Genomic DNA, 21,136 nt, shown 5'->3' with positions numbered 1-21,136 from the left:
TCTGCTTAGGATTATATAACCTTAGATAATTCATTTTAGCTCTATGAATCACAATTTTCCCTTATCAAAAACATGAATAATAATACCCATTTCCTCAGGTTTTTATGAAGAATAAAAAAGAGTTCTATGAGTAAATATGCAAATGTAGAAATTTCTTATTTATCTTGATTGGATTCATTTAGCTTCTATCCTATAAGAATTCATGTGTTCTGGAAATTTTTCAGCCATTATCTTCTTTAAATATTGCCTCTGCCCCATTCTCTCTCTCTCTACTCCTCTTCTTAAACTCTGATTAAGTGGTAGGCTTTCTCATTCTCACCTCTAGGTCTTCTAACTTATACATTTTCCATCTTTTGATCTTTTCTGCATTGAACTGGAATGCCAAAGGATTCAACATAAGGATAAACTAGAACTAAAACTGTACCCCTAAGCCAGGACTGCAGGAGAGGCTGCCAGAGCTCTAAGTGGATTAGGGCAATAAGTCAATAAAGAGGAAACAGTTGATATTCACAGCCTGGGCTCTCATACTCAGTTGGTCCACAGAACTTCAAGCTGTGAACTCTGTCTAAGGTACTCCAGACTGGCCATGCCTCCAAGCATGATAAAAGCAAATGCAATTCCTCTCTGCAGGAATACATGAATTTCTCATGAATAACTTTTCAAGGAAATGAACTGCTCACAGGAAAAAATAACTAAGCACACAAGGAAATAACACTTCTTTAGAGAGAACCATGAACAACTACAGACGACAGAGGAGGACCCGCAAAGACTTCCGAAACTGGAGTTATCAGACACAGTTTATAAAGTAATTACATACTCTGTATTTAAGGAAATAAAGATAAGATTGAACTATACATGTAATAGGGGCTTCCCAGGTGGTGCAATGGTAAAGAATCTGCCTGCCAATGCCAGAGACATAAGACAGCAGGTTCGATCCCTGGGTTGGGACAATCCCTTGGAGAAGGAAATGGCAACCTGCTCCAATATTCTTACCTGGAAAAATTCCATACATGGAGGAGCCTGGGAGGCTACAGTCCATGGGGTTGGAAAGATCTGGACATGACTGAGCAATTGAGCACAAGCATTCATACATGTAATAGGAACTATAAAAAGCAAAGTATTAGATTAGAAAGACAGAATTGAAAAATACAGTGACCAAAATTAAAACCTCAGTAGATGTATTTAGCAGCAGGTTCAGTTCAGTTCAGTCACTCAGTCGTGTCCGACTCTTTGCAACCCCATGAATCGCAGCATGCCAGGCCTCCCTGTCCATCACCAACTCCTGGAGTTCACTCAAAGTCATGTCCATCGAGTCGATGATGCCATCCAGCCATCTCATCCTCTGTTGTCCCCTTCTCCTCCTGCCCCCAATCCCTCCCAGCATCAGAGTCTTTTCTAATGAGTCAACTCTTCGCATGAGGTGGCCAAAGTATTGGAATTTCAGCCTCAGCATCAGTCCTTCCAATGAACACCCAGGACTGATTTCCTTTAGAATGGACTGGTTGGATCTCCTTGCAGTCCAAGGGACTCTCAAGAGTCTTCTCCAACACCACAGTTCAAAAGCATCAATTCTTCGTAGCTCAGCTTTCTTCACAGTCCAACTCTCACATCCATACATGACCACAGAAAAACCATAGCCTTGACTAGACAGACCTTTGTTGGCAAAGTAATGTCTCTGCTTTTGAATATGCTATCTAGGTTGGTCATAACTTTCCTTCCAAGGAGTAAGCGTCTTTTTATTTCATGGCTGCAGTCACCATCTGCAGTGATTTTGAAGCCCCCCAAAATAAAGTCTGACACTGTTTCCACTGTTTCCCCATCTATTTCCCATGAAGTGATGGGACCAGATGCCATGATCTTCGTTTTCTGAATGTTGAGCTTTAAGCCAACTTTTTCACTCTCCTCTTTCACTTTCATCAAGAGGCTTTTGAGTTCCTCTTCACTTTCTGCCATAAGGGTGGTGTCATCTGCATATCTGAGGTTATTGATATTTCTCCCGGCAATCTTGATTCCAGCTTGTGTTTCTTCCAGTCCAGCGTTTCTCATGATGTACTCTGCATATAAATTAAATAAGCAGAGTAACAATATACAGCCTTGACATACTCCTTTTCCTATTTGGAACCAGTCTGTTGTTGCATGTCCAGTTCTAACTGTTGCTTCCTGACCTGCATATAGGTTTCTCAAGAGGCAGGTCAGGTGGTCTGGTATTCCCATCTCTTGAAGAATTTTCCACAGTTTGTTGTGATCCACACAGTCAAAGGCTTTGGGATAGTCAATAATTAAGCAGAAATAGATGTTTTTCTGGAACTCTCTTGCTTTTTCCATGATCCAGCAGATGTTGGCAATTTGATCTCTGGTTCCTCTGCCTTTTCTAAAACCAGCTTGAACATCAGGAGGTTCACGATTCATGTATTGCTGAAGCCTGGCTTGGAGAATTTTGAGCATTACTTTACTAGCATGTGAGATGAGTGCAATTGTGCGGTAGTTTGAGCATTCTTTGGCATTGCCTTTCTTTGGGACTGGAATGAAAACTGACCTTTTCCAGTCCTGTGGCCACTGCTGAGTTTTCCAAATTTGCTGGCATATTGAGTGCAGCACTTACACAGCATCATCTTTCAGGATTTGAAATAGCTCAACTGGAATTCCATCATCTCCACTAACTTTGTTCGTAGTGATGCTTTCTAAGGCCCACTTGACTTCACATTCAAGGATATCTGGCTCTAGGTGAGTGATCACACCATTGTGATTATCTTGGTCGTGAAGATCTTTTTTGTACAGTTCTTCTGTGTATTCTTGACACCTCTTCTTAATATCTTCTGCTTCTGTTAGGTCCATACCATTTCTGTCCTTTATCGAGCCCATCTTTGCATGAAATGTTCCCTTGGTATCTCTAATTTTCTTGAAGAGATCTCTAGTCTTTCCCATTCTGTTGTTTTCCTCTATTTCTTTGCATTGATCGCTGAGGAAGGCTTTCTTATCTCTCCTTGCTATTCTTTGAAACTCTGTATTCAGATGCTTATATCTTTCTTTTTCTCCTTTGCTTTTCGCTTCTCTTCTTTTCACAGCTATTTGTAAGGCCTCCCCAGACAGCCATTTTGCTTTTTTGCATTTCTTTTCCATGGGGATGGTCTTGATCCCTGTCTCCTATACAATGTCACAGATCTCCATCCATAGTTCATCAGGCACTCTATCAGATCTAGTCCCTTAAATCTATTTCTCACTTCCACTGTATAATCATAAGGGATTTGATCTAGGTCATACCTGAATGGTCTAGTGGTTTTCCCTACTTTCTTCAACTTCAGTCTGAATTTGGCAATAAGGAGTTCATTATCTGAGCCACAGTCAGCTCCTGGTCTTGTTTTTGCTGACTGTATAGAGCTTCTCCATCTTTGGCTGCAAAGAATATAATCAATCTGATTTCGGTGTTGACCATCTGGTGATGTCCATGTGTAGAGTCTTCTCTTGTGTTGTTGTAAGAGGGTGTTTGCTATGACCAGTGCATTCTTTTGGCAAAACTCTATTAGCCCTTGCCCTGCTTCATTTTGTATTCCAAGGCCAAATTTGCCTGTTACCCCAGGTATTTCTTGACTTCCTACTTTTGCATTCCAGTCCCCTATAATGAAAGGGACATCTTTTTTGGGTTTTAGTTCTAAAAAGTCTTGTAGGTCTTCACGGAACCGTTCAGCTTCAGCTTCTTCAGTACTACTGGTTGGGGCATAGGCTTGGATTACCGTGATATTGAATGGTTTCCCTTGGAAATGAACAGAAATCATTCTGTTGTTTTTGAGATTGCATCCAAGTACTGCATTGGATTAGATACAACTAGCAGCAGATTAGATACAACTAAAGACAGGATTAGTGACCTAGAAGCTAAGTCAGAGGAAGTGACCTATAACAAGATTGGCCAGCTCTTTTTGTAGAGTCAGATGGTCAATATCTCTGAGTTTTGGGAGTTTTGCTGTCTCTGTCACACCTGTCTCCGCTGATGTGTTGTGGAAGCAACCATAGATAACACATACAGATGAGTATGGCTTAGCTGTATTCCAACAAAACTTTTTATTTATGGACACTGAAATTTTAATTTAATGTTATTTTTATGTCATTAAGTATTATTCTTCTAATTTTTAAACCAACCATTGAAAATGTAAAAGACATTCTTATCTCACAGAAACAGATAGTGCGTCAGATTTGGCTCACAAATCATACATGCTGGCCCTTCACTGAGAATGCAGCACAGATATATCTGCATGGGAATTGCCTTTCCACCCCAGGTGTTTTTTTATTCTTGAAATTCTATTGCAGTTGACCCTTGAACTGAAGTGCATCCACTTATATGTGGATTTTTTTCAACAGTACACAGTTCAGTACTATACAATCTGTGACTGGATGAATTGGAGCACACAGAATTGTGGATATGGAGGAACCACATATGTGGTTATATGCAGATTTATATGTGCAGATTTTGACTGTGTGGAGGGTCAGCACCCCTAACCTTCTTGTTTTTCAAGGGTAAGCTGTTTATACAAATACATTTAAAATACCTCTATATCAAATGATACTTCAAAAACCTGGAAAGAAGTATCTTGTATTTTATTTTTTGTTCTTCATTATATTCTTTTAATTATATCTTTGTGTAATAAGTGGTTTCTGTTTCCTTTGAGAATTCCCTGCTGCTTGTGTCTTTATGACAAAATCACTTGTCAGGACTATGAAAATTGTTCAGAATACTTATGGAGCTGTACAAGATCTTTTCCTTTAACAGCAGGCTGTATTCTTCAGGAAGGCAGTATTTTTTTGGAGGTTAAAAATGTGGACTGTGGAATCAAATGTGGATTTTTAAAGCCCCGTTCCACATCTTACTAGCTGTAATCTTGAGTGAGTTATTTAACCGCTAGCCTGTTTCCTAGTATAAAGTGGGGATAAAAGTAATCACCCAAGGTTGAGATACAACCTGTGCTGTACCGTTATCAGTGTCTGGTAACCTGGGAAGAATATACCCCAAAATGAGACCTGAACCTCAGCTTGCCTCCTGCTTTACGCCCCAGACTTCATTTCTTCACTTGTTCACTTAGAAAATATTTCTTGAGTACTGACTGTGTGGTTTGTTATTGGGATAAGACTGAAAATTCTAAGCCACATGAACAGCCTTACAGGCTTGGTTGAAAAGGTTGTGTTGTGAGCTGAAGTGTAAGTGAAGCGGGAGGGAGTGAATGAGAACAGCAGGGGAGGGAAGAAAGTAGTACTTCTGGATAGTATGAGCAATGAACAGGTTTTCATTTTGGTTTATATTTATTTATTTATTTGGCTGTGCCGGGTCTCTGTTGAGGCATGTGGAATCTAGTTCCTGACCAGGGATCAAACCTGGGCCCCTTGCCTTGGGAGCATGGAGTCTTAGCCACTGGACCACCAGGGAAGTCCCTGTTTTGTTTTTTGTTTTTGTAAAGAAAGATGACATACTAGTGACTCAGAAGCATAAATGGAGTACAAAGAGGGTATGAGGGATCTTCAGATGCATAGGGTATAGAAGAAAGAGCTGCCTCCATCACAAGGCTGTAGAGGAAATGGTGTTTTCAGGGGAGACCCAGGTTTCTATGAAATTAGAAGACGGAAGGAACATTCACTGAAGAAGTTGAGGCTGTAAGGAAATGAGGCTTTATGGGAGACAGTGGTGAGTTGTAGTGTGGTGATGGGGGAGAGAAGTGAGAGACTGGACCAAGGAGAAGAAGCAGAGAGCAGTGACTTGAGCACAAAAGAACTGATGAGGGTGGCCTTGAGGGAGTAAATAACAGGATGTGAGCATGGCAAGTTGGGTTTTGTTGGCCTCATATTTGTCCAAGAATTGTCCGAGAACATGTGTTCCCTGGAAGTTGGGCACTCAGGCTGCTCCATGCACTCAGCTGCAGCCCAATTGGATGATACCTCCAGAAGTCTCAAGTCTGGCCCCTGGAGAGACTCTGGGTTCTCCAAAAGGAATCTACTGTGCCAAGTGGAGGGTCCTAGAACAGGGCTCAGGGTTGCAGGCTGTGCCCAGACATTGAGAGAAGAGAGAAGTGCTTTTTCATTCATTCACAGCTTCTTAACTGGCTACCATGTGTCAGCAGTCTTCTGTGCTCTGTGGGTATACCAGTGAACAGGTGGTCAGTAAATGGAAAGTGTGATCAACAAGCTTTTCAGTATCTTGGAAGGTGATGAGTGCTGTGGAAGAAGATAGAGCAGGACAAGGGAATGCTGGAGAAGAGACTGCACATTTAAATGGGATAGTCAGGGCAAGCCTCCTTAAAAGGTAGATTTTAGCAAAGACTCAACAAAAGAGAGGGAGTGAGGCCTGCCAGTATCTGGAAGCAGAGCCCTCGGACAGAACCCTGAGGAAATCTCAGTCTCAATTATGAGGAACATGACACCAGGAGCCAGGAATGTGCCCATCAGTCCAGCGGAGACAAGAGCCATCTGGAGCCGTGAAGGCGCCAGAGCCTGGTGTCCAGGTGTGTTTTTCCTAAGCTGATGTCAGCCTTCTGGAAGCTGATTTAATTAAATGGAAGTGTCATCTGTTTCAGCTGGGTGTGGGTGTGTGCTCTGGGAAAGCTCCTGTCTGCTTCCACAGTGTGGGGTTTTATGGTTGCCATGTGGGCAAGAGCATGGAGGCTTTAATGTTCAGCCTCATTTCATAAGGAATTCTGTGTGAAGATACAAGGATATGGAAGCCAAAACCAACAACTTTTAACCCCCAAAGGCTTGTGAAAACCAAACCTATCAAGAAAGACCTATAAACATGGGGTGGTCTAAAACACATGTTGAGGCATAGCTTACTATTTCCAGAACAGACTGCCAGATCCCCTATGGCTGCCAGGATAAAGTGTTTATTGAGCACCTACTATATACCCAGGGCCATACTAGGTACTTTCTGTGTTACCTGTTCCTCAAAACAGCCACTCAGATGACCTCATCCAGTCTCATGTCTTGTTGTTATTCAGTCCTAAGTTGTGTCTGACTCTTTGTGACCCCCATGGGCTGTGGCCTGCCAGGCTCATCTGTCCTCCACTATCTCCTGGAGTTTGCTCAGATTCATATCCATGGAGGCGGTGATGCTATCTAACGATCCTGTCATCTGCCACCCCTCTCTTTTTGCCTTCAGCCTTCCCAGCATCAGGGTCTTTTTTAGTGAGTCAGCTTTGCATCAGGTAGCCAAAGTATTGGAGCGTCAGCTTCAGCAGCAGTCCTTCCAATGAATATTTAGGGTTGATTTTCTTTAGGATTGACTGGTTTGATATTGCAGTGCAAAGGACTCTCAAGGGTCTTCTCCAGCACCACAGTTTGAAAACATCAGTTCTTCTATGCTCAGCCTTTTTTATAGTCCAACTCTCACGTCCATACATGACTACTGGAAAAACCATAGCCTTGACTAGACGGACCTTTGTTGGCAAAGTGATGTCTCTGCTTTTTAATACACTGTCTGGATTTGTCCTCACTTTCCTTCCAAGGAGCAAGTATCGTTTAATTTCATGCTGCAGTCACCGTCTGCAGTGATTTTGGAGTCCAAGAAAATAAAATCTGTCACCGCTTCCACTTTTTCTGCGTCTATTTGTCATGAAGTGATAGGACCAGATGCCATGATCTTAGTTTTTTGAATGCTGAGTTTTAAGTTAGCTTTTTCACTCTCCTCTTTCACCCTCATCAAGAGGTTCTTTAGTTCCTCTTCACTTTCTGCCATTAAAGCGGTATCCAACAACGCAAGAGACGACTCTACACATGGACATCCCCAGATGGTCAACACCAAAATCAGATTGATTATATTCTTTGCAGCCAAAGATGGAGAAGCTCTATTCAGTCAGCAAAAACAAGACCTGGAACTGACTGTGACTCAAATTGTGAGCTCCTTATTGCAAAATTCAGGCTTAAATTGAAGACAGTAGGGAGTACCGCTAGGCCATTCAGGTATGACTGAAATCAAATCCCTTATGATTACACCGTGGAGGTGATGAATAGATTCAAGGGATTAGATCTGGTAGACAGAGTGCCTGAAGAGCTCATGGCTTACATATCATCTATATGCTGAGGACTCCCAAATTTATAGTTCAATCTCTTCTCTTTCCCCATACTCCATACTCATTTATCCAGTTGCCTCCTTTACTTGAATGTATATTAGGCATCTTACATTTAACATGTCCAGAAAAAAACCTCCTGATTCACACCCCCTGCCTCCCAGATCTCGCCTACCCAAGTAAATGGCAACCTCATCCTTTCACTTGTTCAGGTCAAAGATCGTAGCATCATATGTTTAACACCAAACTGTTGCTGCTGCTGCTGCTAAGTTGCATCAGTTGTATCCAACTCTGTGCGACCCCATAGACAGCAGCCCACCAGGCCTCCTCATCCCTGGGATTCTGCAGGCAAGAACACTGGAGTGGGTTGCCATTTCCTTCTCCAATGCATGAAAGTGAAGTCGTTCAGTTGTGTCCAACTCCTGGCGACCCCATGGCCTGCAGCCTACCAGGCTCCTCCGTCCATAGGATTTTCCAGGCAAGAGTACTGGAGTGGGTTGCCATTTCCTTCTCCGTAACACCAAACTAGTCATCAACAAACCCTATTGGCTTTACCTCACATAACCTCTAGATCCAACCGCTTCTCACTACATCCAGCACTGTTAACTCTGTGCAGCAGCCGTCACATCCTCATACCTCATTGTTGCACTCTAGCTGCTCTCCTTGCTTTCCCACTTGCCACCCTAAGGTCTACTTGCATACTGAAGCCCAGTGATCCTGTTACAGTGCAAGATAGATCTGGTTACTTCAGTGATCGGAACTCTCTCATGGCTCTTCATTTCTCTTTGAATAAAAGTCAGAGTTGTTTGTTTGACTGTGCTGGGTCTTAGCTGCAGCACACAGGGTCTTCAATTTTCATTGCGGCATGAGGACTCTTTAGTTGCAGCTTTCAAATTCTATCAGTTGTGGCGTGTAGGATCCAGTTCCCTGACCAGGGTTAGAACCTGGGCCCCCTGCATTGGGAGCGTGGAGTCTTAGCCACTGGACCACAAGGGAAGTCTCAAAGTCAGAGTTTCTACCATGCTCCACCAAGACCCTACACAGTCTTGACCCCTGTTTTCTTACTCCTCTCCTTGTTTATTATTCCCTACTGGCCTCCTTGGCCAGTGCTCAGTCATGTCTTGTGCTTAGTCATGTCTGACTCTTTGCAACCCCATGAACAATAGCCCACCAGGTTTCTCTGTCCATGGGATTTTACCAGCAAGAATACTGGAGTGGGTTGCCATTTCCTCCCCCAGGGATCCTGCTCCTCCAACCCAGGGATCAAACCTATGTCTCCTGTGATGGCAGGTGGATTCTTTACTACTGTGCTACCTAGGAAGCCCATTCTGGAGTCCTTGCTGTTCCTAAAATACTCCCAGGTCAATCTTGGCATTTACTCCTTCTTTTGTTTGGGACACTCTTTTCCAGATACCTACAGAGATCGTATTCTCTCTCACCTCTTCAGACCTTAGCTCAAATGTCCCTTTCTTAGTGAAGTCTCCCCTGACTGTGCCATTTAAAATTATAACCCATCCCCCATTGGCATTCCTGTTGCCTTTACTTTGTCATTTTACTCCAGTGTTTATCACTATTGGAAATCCGCTTACTTGTTGATTGTCTCCTCCCACTTAAGGTGTGTGTGTGTGTGTCGGAGGGTGGGGGGGGAGTTAATTTGTTCACTACTGTTTCCTACCACCTAAAACATTGCCTAGTGCTTACTGATTGCTTAATAAATATTTGTTGGTTGAATGCGTGAGTTGGCAGATCACTCTCTGAAGTAGGCGGTATTAAATGAGAAACTTAATCATAGACGTAATTTCCTTGTGTTCACAGAAGTACAGGTGATGAAGCCAGCATTCAAAATGTTCTCAGCCTGGCACCAAACATCCTACTTGTCTCGCTGTTCAACATCGCTTTCTATTTTTTCCCCCCAAATTTGCACTGTCAATTTGATCCTAAATTTGAACCACTATATTGTAAACTTTATCAAGGCAGGAACTGTGAATGTCCTACTCACAGATCCATTCCCGACGCTAGTATAATGTTTGTGGTGAATAGTAAATATTCAATAAATGTTTGTTAAATCAATTAAAGACAGAGGAAGAAGCTATGAGAAAGAATAGTGCCATCTTTAATAACAAAGCCCAGATTCCCCCCAGTACTGGAAGATTTGAGGATATGGGAGTGCATGAATGTGGACTCCCCTTGCCTTTAATCCTGAGTTTCACCATCTCCTGGAGGGTCTCTCACTTAAGAGCCTGCTTTCACCATTGTGTTGACTCCAGAGAGCACAGGTTCTCTTTAATACTTTAAAAAGAGAAATAATAACAGAAACAACAAAACTTTTCTCTTGGTTTCTCTTAGCAAAGCTAAAAATATTTCACTACAAATTAAACAAGGACAACAGGTAAATAAACCTTGAGAGTAAAAGAAACTCAAAATAGTCTGGTTTGCAAAATTCAGAGTTCTGTCTCTCCTGTAGACAGCTGAAGCCAGGGCCATACTTAGTTCACAATAGGAGAGCACAGCATTGCAGGACTTGATTGGGTTCTTGGCTTGGTGACTTCTAGCCTGTTTCACAACTCACTGTTCACACTTCTTCCTAGATATCTTGATACCTATGTGGTCAAGATCTTAAAAGTCAAATTCCCACTTGGTAGCTCATCCAGAGCTCTCAGCACAGTGGTTCTTAACCTTGACCTTGGAATCACCAGGGGAGCTTAAAAAATTACTGATGCCTGCCTCCCACCCCTTAAAGATTCTGAAGTCATTGACTTGAGGTGTGGCCTAGGCATTGGAATTCTTAAAGTTCCCCATGTGAGTCTAATACTGCTCTAAAACAGTACATTTCCCGTCTGAGGAACTCACTTTCCCAGGTGAGTGATACCAAAAATAAACTCACCTTTAAGGGGAGGCCCCTGCTTGTACATAGGACATGTCTATATACAGTATTTCTCAACCCAGGACCTTGCCACCCAGAGTCCTAGTTTAGTTGATTAGGAATCAGACTCAATTACCTTTATGTTTAAAAGTTCCACCAGGTGATTCTAACATGTCAGGGTTGAGAACCAGGGTATCACCTTCAAGCCTATCACTATAACCATATCTGAATACAGTGTAATAACTACTGCAGAATGTAGTATTAGTTGTGCTAGGGCAGTCAGATTGTGAGTACGTTATTTCTTTTGAGCTTACATTTTCTGTATTGTCCTTATATACCTTTTTAATGAAAAAGTATATTGGGATGTGCCTTCTTTTCTGTAATTAAAAAAAACTTCCATTATGCTCTCTAGGTCTCTAAATACTATTTTCAAAAATCCATTTTATATTAATTTTTGGCTATCAACCCTTTCTCTAGTTTTTTCTTCAGAGTCTTTTAAAATCTGAATCAATTGCAGAGTTTCCTGTACATTCTGTTGGCCTAGTTAAATAGTTCTTCATTATGTATAACTGAAATAAATATTTGTATAAAAACTTAATATCTGTTTTTTCTGTGCTGTCAAAACTCCATGATGTCTAAGGATGAGACATGTAAGTCTGGAGGAATGGGCAGACCAAATCATACAGGGCTTTGGAGGAGACAGTAAGAAGTTTGGGCTTCTTGAAGACAAAAGATGCCATTGAAGTATTTTAAGGAGTGAAAAACGTAATTAGTTTTAACTTGTAGGAAGATGATTTTGGCTGCAGGAAAGTATATGGGTTGGAGAGGAGCAGAAATGGAAAGGAAAATAAGACTTAGGAGGCCATCATAGGAACAAAGAGTAGAAATCAGTAGAGAAAAATCAATAAAATCAAAAGCTGATTCTTTGACAATATTAATAAAATCAATAAACCTCTAACCAGGTTAACCAAGAAAAAAAGAGAGAAGACACAAATTAACTAATGTCAGAAATGAAAGAGGGATCACCACTACTGATCCCATGGATTTTAAAAGGGTCATAAAGGACTATTGTGAACAACTCTGCCTGCAATAGACCAATTCCTTGGAAGACACAAACTACCAAAACTCATGCAAAAGAAGTAGATCATCTGAAAAGGCCTGTATCTACCAAGGAAATTGAATCAATAATCAACCTTCCAAAACAAAAACACAGAAAAAATAGGTTCAGATGGTTTCACTGGTGACTTCTAGCCAACATTTAAGGAAAAGATGATACCAGTTCTCTACAATCTCTTCCAGAAAAATAGAAGCAGAAGGAACACTTCCTAATTTGTTTTGTGAAGCCAGCATTCCTCTGAAACCAAAACCAGATAAAGACATTATAAGAAAACTACAGACCAATATCTTTCATGAACATAATGCAAAAATTCTCAACATATATTAGCATGTTGAATCTAACAGTGTATAAGAAGAACCATACATCTTAATGAAGTGGGATTTATTCCAGATATACAAGGTTAGTTCAACATTAGAATATCAGTTACTGTGTTGCATCACATCAGGCTACAGAAGAAAAGCCATATGATCATATCTGTAAGATGCAAAAAAGCACTTGATACAATTCAACATCCAATCATGATTTTAGGAAAAATTCTCAGCAAAATAGGAATAGAAAGAAACTTGCTCAATTAGACAAAGAACATCTACAAAAAAATCAATACCTAACATCTTGCTTGATAATGAGAAACTAGATGTGGTGTTGGTGGTTTAGTCGCTAAGTTGTGTTTGACTTCTTTGCGACCCCATGGGCTTATAGCCTGCCAGGCTCCTCTGTCCATGGAGTTTTCCAGGCAAGAATACTGGAGTAGGTTGCCATTTCCTTCTCCAGGGGATCTTCATGACCGTGGGATTGAACATGCATCTCCTGCATTGCAGGTGAATTGTTTATTGCTGAGCCACCAGGGGAGCCCTGAGAAATTCAAGTTTGGGAAAAAGACCGTGTCCCTCTTTACTATTCCTATTCAGCATTATGCTGAAAGGTCTGCTGCTGCATTGCTTCAGTCGTGTCCGACTCTGTGCAACCCCACAGATGGCAGCCCACCAGGCTGCTCTGTCCCTGGGATTCTCCAGGCAAGAATATTGGGGTGGGTTGCCATTTCCTTCTCCAGTGCATTCATGCATGCTAAGGCGCTTCAGTTGTGTCCGACTCTGCGTGACCCTATGGACAGCAGCCTTTCAGGCTCCACTGTCCACAGGATTTTCCAGGCAAGAATATTGGAGTAGGTTGCCATTTCCTTCTCCCGCTGAAAGGTCTAGCTAACAGTAAAGGAAATAAAAGGCATAGACATTAGGAAGGAAGAAATAAAATTGTCTTTGTTCACAAATGATGTGATTGACTATGTAGAAAATTCCAGAGAATTGGCAAAAAACTCCTGGAACTAACTGGCAGTTAGTTGCAAAGAAGCAGGATACAAGGTTAATATACATAAGTCGGTTGCTTTCCTATATACCAGAAATGAACAATTGGAATTTGAAATTAAAACACAATATCATTTATATTGTCACATGCACAAAGAAATACATATAGAAAGATCCAACATTGTTTAGATGTTAGTTCCTCCTAACTTGATCTATAGGTTCAACATAATCTCAATTAAAATCCTGGTGAGTTATTTTATGGATAGCAACAAACTTATTTAATAATATTATTGACCAGAGGATTTTTGCAGAAACTAATGCCTGAAGTGTTAATACCATCTCCAGTCAATAATGTGTTAAAGTTTATATGGAAAGGCAAGCAACTGAGAATAGTCCACATAATAACTGATAAAGAAGAGTAAAGTTGAAAGACTGATCCTACATTAGAGTTACAAGAAAGCTACAATAATTAGGACAGCATGGTATTGGCAAAAGAATAGACAAACAGACCAATGGAATAGAGTACAGAAATAGAAATTCACAAATACAGTCAATTGATCTTTGACAGAGGAGCATAGGCAAGGCAATGGAATCTTAATGTAAATCACAGACCATCTAGAAGGTAACAAGAGAAAATCTATGTGACCTTGGATTTGACAATGAGTTTTTAGATACAAAACCAAAAGTACAATTCATGAAAGAAAAAAAAATCAGTAACCTGGCTTACCAAAATTAAAAACTTTTGTTCTGTGAAAGAAACTGATCAAAGAATAAAAACGCAAGCCACGAATTAGAAAAAATACTTGCAAAACACTTGTTTAATGAAAGACTTATCCAAAATATACAAAGAACTCTTAAAACTCAACAATAAGAAGACAACAAACCCAGTTAGAAATGGGCCAGAGACCTTAATAGATACCTCATCTGACAAGATATACAAAGGCAGATAAACATATGAAAAGATGCTCATGTCATGTGTCATTGTTGTTGTTTAGTAGTAAGTTGTGTCTGACTCTTTTGTGACCCCAGGGACTGTAGCCCACCAGTCTCCTCTGTCCATGGGATTTCCCAGGCAAGAATACTGGAATGGATTGCCATGCCCTCCTCCAGGGTATCTTCCCAACCCAGGGATTGAACCCATTTCTCTTGCATTGGCAGGCAGATTCTTTACCACTGAGCCACCAGGGAAACTGCACGTGTCATTAGGGAAATGCAAATTAAAACAAGAATAAAATATCACCACACACCTATTAGAATGGCTAAAATCCAAAACACTGACACACCAAATGCTGGCAGGGATGAGGAACAACAGGAAGTCTCATTCATTGCTGGCAGGAATGCAGAATGGTTCAGCCATTTTGGCAAGGTGTTATAAAAGCTAAACATGGTCTGAATAGCAATTACTCTTGTAGGTATTTACCCAATTGAGGTGAAAACTTACCTCTATACAAAAACTGCACAGAAATATTGCAGTATGGCACAAATGCTGCACATTATTCTAGTTTGTACAGTAATAAAGGCCTTTTTGCTTAATTACCTTTAAAACATTCTTAATTGCCAACAACTGGGAGGAACTGAGAAGGCCTTCATTAGATAAGTGGATAAACAAACTGTAGTATATCCAGACAAAGGACTATTATTTGACACTAAAAAGAAATGCACTATCAAGCCATGAGCAGGTATGGAGGAGCCTTAAATGTATATTGCTAAATGAAAGAAGCCAGTCTGAGAAGTCTACATACTGCATGGTTTCAACTGTATGACATTCTGGAAAAGGAAAAATTAAAGAGATCAGTAAATACTATGCTACAGATCTTATGAGATTTAGCCTTCCCATTGAGCTCAGATATGGACTGGCCAGTTGAAGACAAGACCTTGTGTTAGAGATGTTTGCCTCATTTCAGTGGCCCTCCTTCTCTGTTCCCAGGAGCCTCCTGATCTCCCTACATATAGAGCAGAAGTTTGGAGACAGCCAAGTGAGTTGGAGAGACTAATTCAAGTAAGAAACATAAAAGAAACAGTTTTTTTCCTCGTTAAATTAGTGAAATTATGATGATAATTCAGGTGATCTAGAAGTAGTAAAAGTAGAAGTCAAACATTAAAAGAGTAGAAACAGTTACTGACATTTGTATAACCTTTAAACAATGTTCTGACCTCCATTGTTGCAAGAAACCATTTGATCTTCCCATCAGTCCTATTTATTTTAGCTATTTTAAGAGTTAAGGGAACTGATTATCTCATGCCTGAGGTTACACAACCAGTAAGTGTAAGAGTTAGTTTCTTAAACTCCAGTCTTTTTACCTTTAAGCCCACTGTTCTTTCTACCAAAGCAAGCAAAGGCTTTGGTGGGAAAAAAGGATGGATTTTAGAATCAGTTTCCCTTGTCAAGAATGATAATAAATAGTAGAGCTGCTCCAAGGATATGCAGAAAGTGAAAGTGAAAGTTGCTTAGTTGTGTCTGACTCTTTGTGACCCCATGGACTATACAGTCCATGGAATTCAGGCCAGAAGACTGGAGTGGGTAGACATTTCCTTCTCCAGGGGATCTTTCCAACCCAGGGATCATACCCAGGTCTCCTGCATTGCAGACTGATTCTTTACCAGCTGAGCCACCAGGGAAGCCCAAGAATACTGGACTGAGTAGCCTATTCCTTCTCCAGAGGATCTTCCCAACCCAGGAATCGAACAAGGGTCTCTGGCATTGCAGGCGGATTCGTCACCAGCTGAGATACCAGGGAAGCCCTAGGATGTGTGGAGCCCCAGCTAAATATTTTTGTAGGGTCTCTGCTGTATAAACAAGTCCATCCACTTGAGATGTAATGATGTATTGATGAGGATTTAGAACAACACAGGAAAGAAGAGATACTTAGATTTGTGTTTATTATTGAATCAATGCACCTGAAGTATCTTTAGAGTATCCAGATACTCTCTCTTTCTGGTTCAGGGACCAACTCAAATTCTTTTTTTTTTTTTTTTTTTAATTGTCAGGTATATCATTCCTGACTAATTTCACACCTTCTGCCACTAAAAAAGGTAGCAGTACTCTTATTATTTACAGTGCCAGGACTTTCTGGAACCTGTTTTATAGAAACAATACAGACCTTCTTGTCTCTTCAGTTCTCTAGTTCCCTTTATTTCATGCTGGTTACATCATTACTCTTGATACCACACGATGTTACCCTGCATGCTGCCCACACATACTGGATTCCAGCAACTCTGAAAGTTGTGACTACACTTTGTTGACAATGACCATAAATGTAAGTCTCAACCAGAGTATGCAGGGGAAACGTGAATTGTAGTTAGTTTTGTGGCCATGTTAAACTTACCATATGAAACTACCCAGACTGAATCACGAAGAACTAGAAAATCCTAACAGACCAATTAGGAGTAAGGAGATTGAATCAGTGTTCAGAAGCCTCCCAACAAACAAAGGTCCAGAACCAGATGGCTTCACTGGTAAATTCTACCAAACATTTAAAGAAGATCTAGTTCCAATCCTTCTCTAACTTTTCCAAAAAATGGAAGAGGAGGGAACACTTTCAAACTCATTTTATGAGGTCAGCACTAATCCTGATACCAAAATCAGACAAAGACACTACAAGAAAAGAAAATTACAGGCTAATATCTTTGATGAACATAGATATAAAAATCCTCAACAAAATTTTAGCAAACTGAATTCAACAGTACATTAGAAGAATCATACACTGTGATTATTCCAGGGATCCAGGGATGGTGCAACATCCATAAATCAATTGATGTGATACACCACATTAATAAAATGAAGGGAAACATCGTATGATCATCTCAGTAGATGCAAAAGAAGCATTTGACAAAATTTAACATCCATTCATAATAAAAGCTCTCAACAAAGTGAGTATAAAAAGTAATGTAACTCAATATAATAAAGGCCGCTTCCCTGGTGGCTTAGAGGTTAAAGCATCTGACTCCAATGCAGGAGACCCGGGTTCAATCCATGGGTCGGGAAGATCCCCTGGAGAAGGAAATGGTAACCCACTCCAGTATTCTTGCCTGGAAAATCCCATGGACGGAGAAGTCTGGTAGGCTGCAGTCCATGGGGTCGCAAAGAGTCGGACACGACTGAGCGACTTCACTTTCTTTCTTTCTTTATGATAAGCCCGCAGATGACATCATACTCCATGGTAAAAAAGCTGAGTCTTTCCTCTAAGATCAGGAACGAAACAAAGATGTCCACTCTTGCCACTTTTTTTCCATCATAGTACCAGAAGTCCTAGCCGAAACAGTTAGGCAAGAAATAGAAAGAAAAGGCATCCAAATTGAACAGGAAAAAGTAAAACTGCCTATACTTGCAGATAACTTAACATTCCTAAAGATTCCACCAAAAATAAAAACAAACCTGTCAGAAGTATTTTTAAAAATTCAGTAAAGTTGCTGGATACAAAATCAATACATTAAAATCAACTGTGTTTCTATACAGTAATAATGAACTATCAGAAAGAGAAATTAAGAAAACAATCCCATATACAATTGCATCAAAAAGAATAAAATACCTCAGAACAAATTTAGTTGAGGAGATGAAAGATTTTACACTGAAAACTATAAGACACTGATGAAAGAAACTGAAGATGCAAATAAATGGAACAATATTTCATACTGATGGATTGGAAGAATTAATACTGTTAAAATGCCCATTGTATCCAAAAGAACCTACAGATTTGATGTAATCCCTACTGAAGTTTATCCTTTGAAAATTTATAGAACAGCACATCTTCTAACCATGCTTCTCTTGATTTCTCTTAGCCCCATGTGCCTGGATCTAAGGGCTATTCTGCCTCAGAGGATTCCTGTAAAGCTATATTAGGTAATTAGGTCAACTGTCTGGCGCATAGTTTATGTTTAATAAATGCTAATTCCTCTGTTCATTTCACTACCACCCAGAAAGAGTATGCATTTTTAACTGAAATGGAGAAAACAGGGGCTTCCCAGGTGGCACAGTGGTAAAGAATCGCTACGAATTCAGGAGACACATGAGATGTAGATTGGATCCCTGGGTCGGGAAGATCCCCTGGAGCAGGAAATGGCAACCCACTCCAGTATTCTTGCTTGGAAAATCCCATGGACAGAGGAGCCTGGCAGGCTACAGTCCATTGGGTTGCAAAGAGTCAGACATGACTGAGTGACTAAACACACACACACACACACACACACACACACACACACAATGCACACACATGTAGAAACAAAATTGGAGTAATCAAAAGAGATTCCTGGTGGAGAGTCTTGGTGAGAACTACCTGTATAGCTCAGGCTAAAAGCATTTGCAAGAGCTTCCTGGAAAGCATCCTCCCAGCCAAAATGAAGTAAAGTACAGGGCGTTGGAGACAAAGAGAAACTGCAGTAATGTCAGCTCCAGAATCACTGATCAGAGAGCAGAATGGCTGATTTGCTGAGAAGGTATTGCAGTGCCCAATAACAGGAGCTGAGAGGCAGGGCCTCCAGAGCCAAGAAATACCCTAAATTCCAGATGACACAGATCAAGCAGTCCCTGTTCTCTTAAAGAGGCATAAGACAGTGCCACCAAGTTGACCATAAATCACTCTAAGTGGGCAACACTGCATAGAAGCCCAAGTCTGCAGTGGAGTTCACAAAGAGCAAAGGGTCAGTGATGCCCAGGGCAGGACAGGTCGGCACACCCCAAATGTGGGTGAATGGAAAGACTGATGATAATTCAAGAAGAGCCAGCAGACCTGTAGTCACGGAGGGAGAGGCAGTCAGAGGAGATAGAAATTATCCTGAGGGAGAAAGCTCTGTATCTTGGAGCTTGAAAGGATCTTTGGCAGTATTCGATAACCTTTCTTACATAAAAGTTGTTTCAGGGAAAAGAAAATGAAAATGTTTAGTGACAGGCTAGGATTACTATAGCTAACCTAAGCTGCTTCTGCCATTTCCCAAATCATGTCACTGTTCCAGAGGCGTCTCTCTAGTCGTTGGAAAAGTGCATCTTCGCCCAGGAGGCTCGGGAGGACAGAACTGAAGACGCAGTGGCGGGATGAGCTCTGTGCTGAGGACTCTTTGCTGTGTGTTCATCATGCCAGCCCTCTCAGCACAGTCCTATGTTGACTGGCTACCTTAATTAAGTTGCCATGCTTGCTTGATAAGAAGCTAATACTTGTTAACTACGGTTTGTCAGGCTGTGTGCTGGGTGTGTTACATTTATGGTCTTGTTTCATTCTCACAACCAGTTCTTTGAACTGCTTCTAGTAAACTAGCTCAGGGTAGGAGTAAGGGGGCACAATAGGGGGCTGCTCTAAGTTCAGTCTTCTCTGAGACATTCTAGAAATTAGGCCATTGGTCATGATCTGATCATGGTCATGATCAGGCCCATCACTGATCTACAGAGTCCTAACCCGCAAAGTCCACTCTTCACTTTCCCCATCCCCACCCCACCTCACTCCCACCCTTCCTGTCAGTTCACCTTCCAAGTCAAGGTAACCAACTGAGTTCAGTCCAACAAATATTTTGCCAGGCACTCATACTCTCAGTGCCATGCATGGTACTTTGTGATGGGCACTATGCTCAGATTTCATGGTCTGGGAGAGACAGATGTCTAAATGGGTAGTTACTCATCAGGGTGACAAGTGCTAGGCTGTATTCCCTTCCTAGACATCATTGTATCTCTAACCCCAGGCCAGCATCTAGGACATAACAACAGCAAGACTGTTAGAGTTAGCATGTACCGAGGGCGAGGGAGACCTATGTGCCAGGCATTGCACTAAGCACTTTATTCTCAGTGTAATCCTCCCCACAATTTTATGAAGAGTTAGCATAATTCCAGTTTTAAAGATGTGGAAATTAAGTCACAGAGCAATTAAATAACATGCCCAGTTAGTAAGTGGTGGAGCCAGGCTATAGGCCCAAGCAGAGTGACTCTGTTGCCTCTGAGTGTCTGCTGAGTGACTGAGTGAATGAGAGGACAGAAGGCCAGGAGGTGGGAAAGACAGAGAACATGGGAACCAGTGAGCAAGGTCAGGTGAAGGTCAGCGCTAGGTAAAATGAGGTCCACAGGCATGGGAGGCTGGTTCTGCTTGGCAGGGGAAGCCATCACGATAGGTTTCATAAAGGAAGTGGTGCTTAACTGAATGTTCAAGATAAATAGGTGGTCACTGGCTAGGGGAGGGCAGGGTAGACAGAGCTAAGCCAGCCCTTCTACTTTCTCCCTCTCACCTTCTCCAAGACTTCTCCAGCGGTCCCACCTCTACTGCCCCATGCATGAGTTTTCCTCTTATTCTAACCAGCTTATATGCATGCTAAAGATTTTCCTAACCTCAAAAAAATCTTTCCCTGTGCTTTCCCTCCAGCTATTGCCCCATTTCATTGTCTCCCTTTGTAACAAAACTTCTAAAAATAGAAGTCTATTATTCCCTGGCTCCAATTCTGTTTTCTCTTAAACCCAATGAAATCACCATTTCACTCCCACTCCGGTGAAACAGCTCTACTCAAGGTCGAGAGTAACCCCCGTGTTGGCAGATCCAGCCATCAATCCTATTGCCACCTCCTCCCAGGCCCCACACAGCGTTCGATGCAGTTGGTCCCTGCATCCTCCTTAAGACCCTTCCTTCCTTTGGCAACTGAGACATCACACTCTCTCCTGGGTATTTTTCCATCTCAGGCACTGCTTCTTTCAGCCTTTTGCTATGCTCCTCCTCACCTCCCAAATGTTGATCGTGAAAATACACATGGTGATCAACGGCACTCTCCCACTGGAAATCATTTAGGACTCTCTCCAGGACAGAATCCACACTTGAGCCCAGTATTCGAAGCCGGCACCATCTTGCCG

General features: G+C 41.5%; 1 protein-coding gene across 10 annotated transcripts in view; it reads left to right on the top strand.

Moving 5' to 3' along the window:
* Window positions 1–21,136, top strand: part of ST3GAL3 (ST3 beta-galactoside alpha-2,3-sialyltransferase 3) — a 214,608-nt gene that overhangs the window by 113,669 nt on the left and 79,803 nt on the right. The window contains exon 4 of one of the 10 annotated variants that reach the window (XM_006044553.4): window positions 15,248–15,319. The exons of the other annotated variants lie outside the window; for them this stretch is intronic. The gene's annotated coding sequence lies outside the window, so the exon portion shown is untranslated. The remainder of the gene's footprint in view (window positions 1–15,247; window positions 15,320–21,136) is intronic. 10 annotated transcript variants of the gene reach the window in all.

Source organism: Bubalus bubalis, chromosome 6, assembly GCF_019923935.1.
Source record: "Bubalus bubalis isolate 160015118507 breed Murrah chromosome 6, NDDB_SH_1, whole genome shotgun sequence".
Taxonomy (NCBI): Eukaryota; Metazoa; Chordata; class Mammalia; order Artiodactyla; family Bovidae; genus Bubalus; species Bubalus bubalis.
The sequence above is the reverse complement of the archived record's forward strand: the minus strand, read 5'-3'. Positions and strand labels throughout refer to the sequence as shown.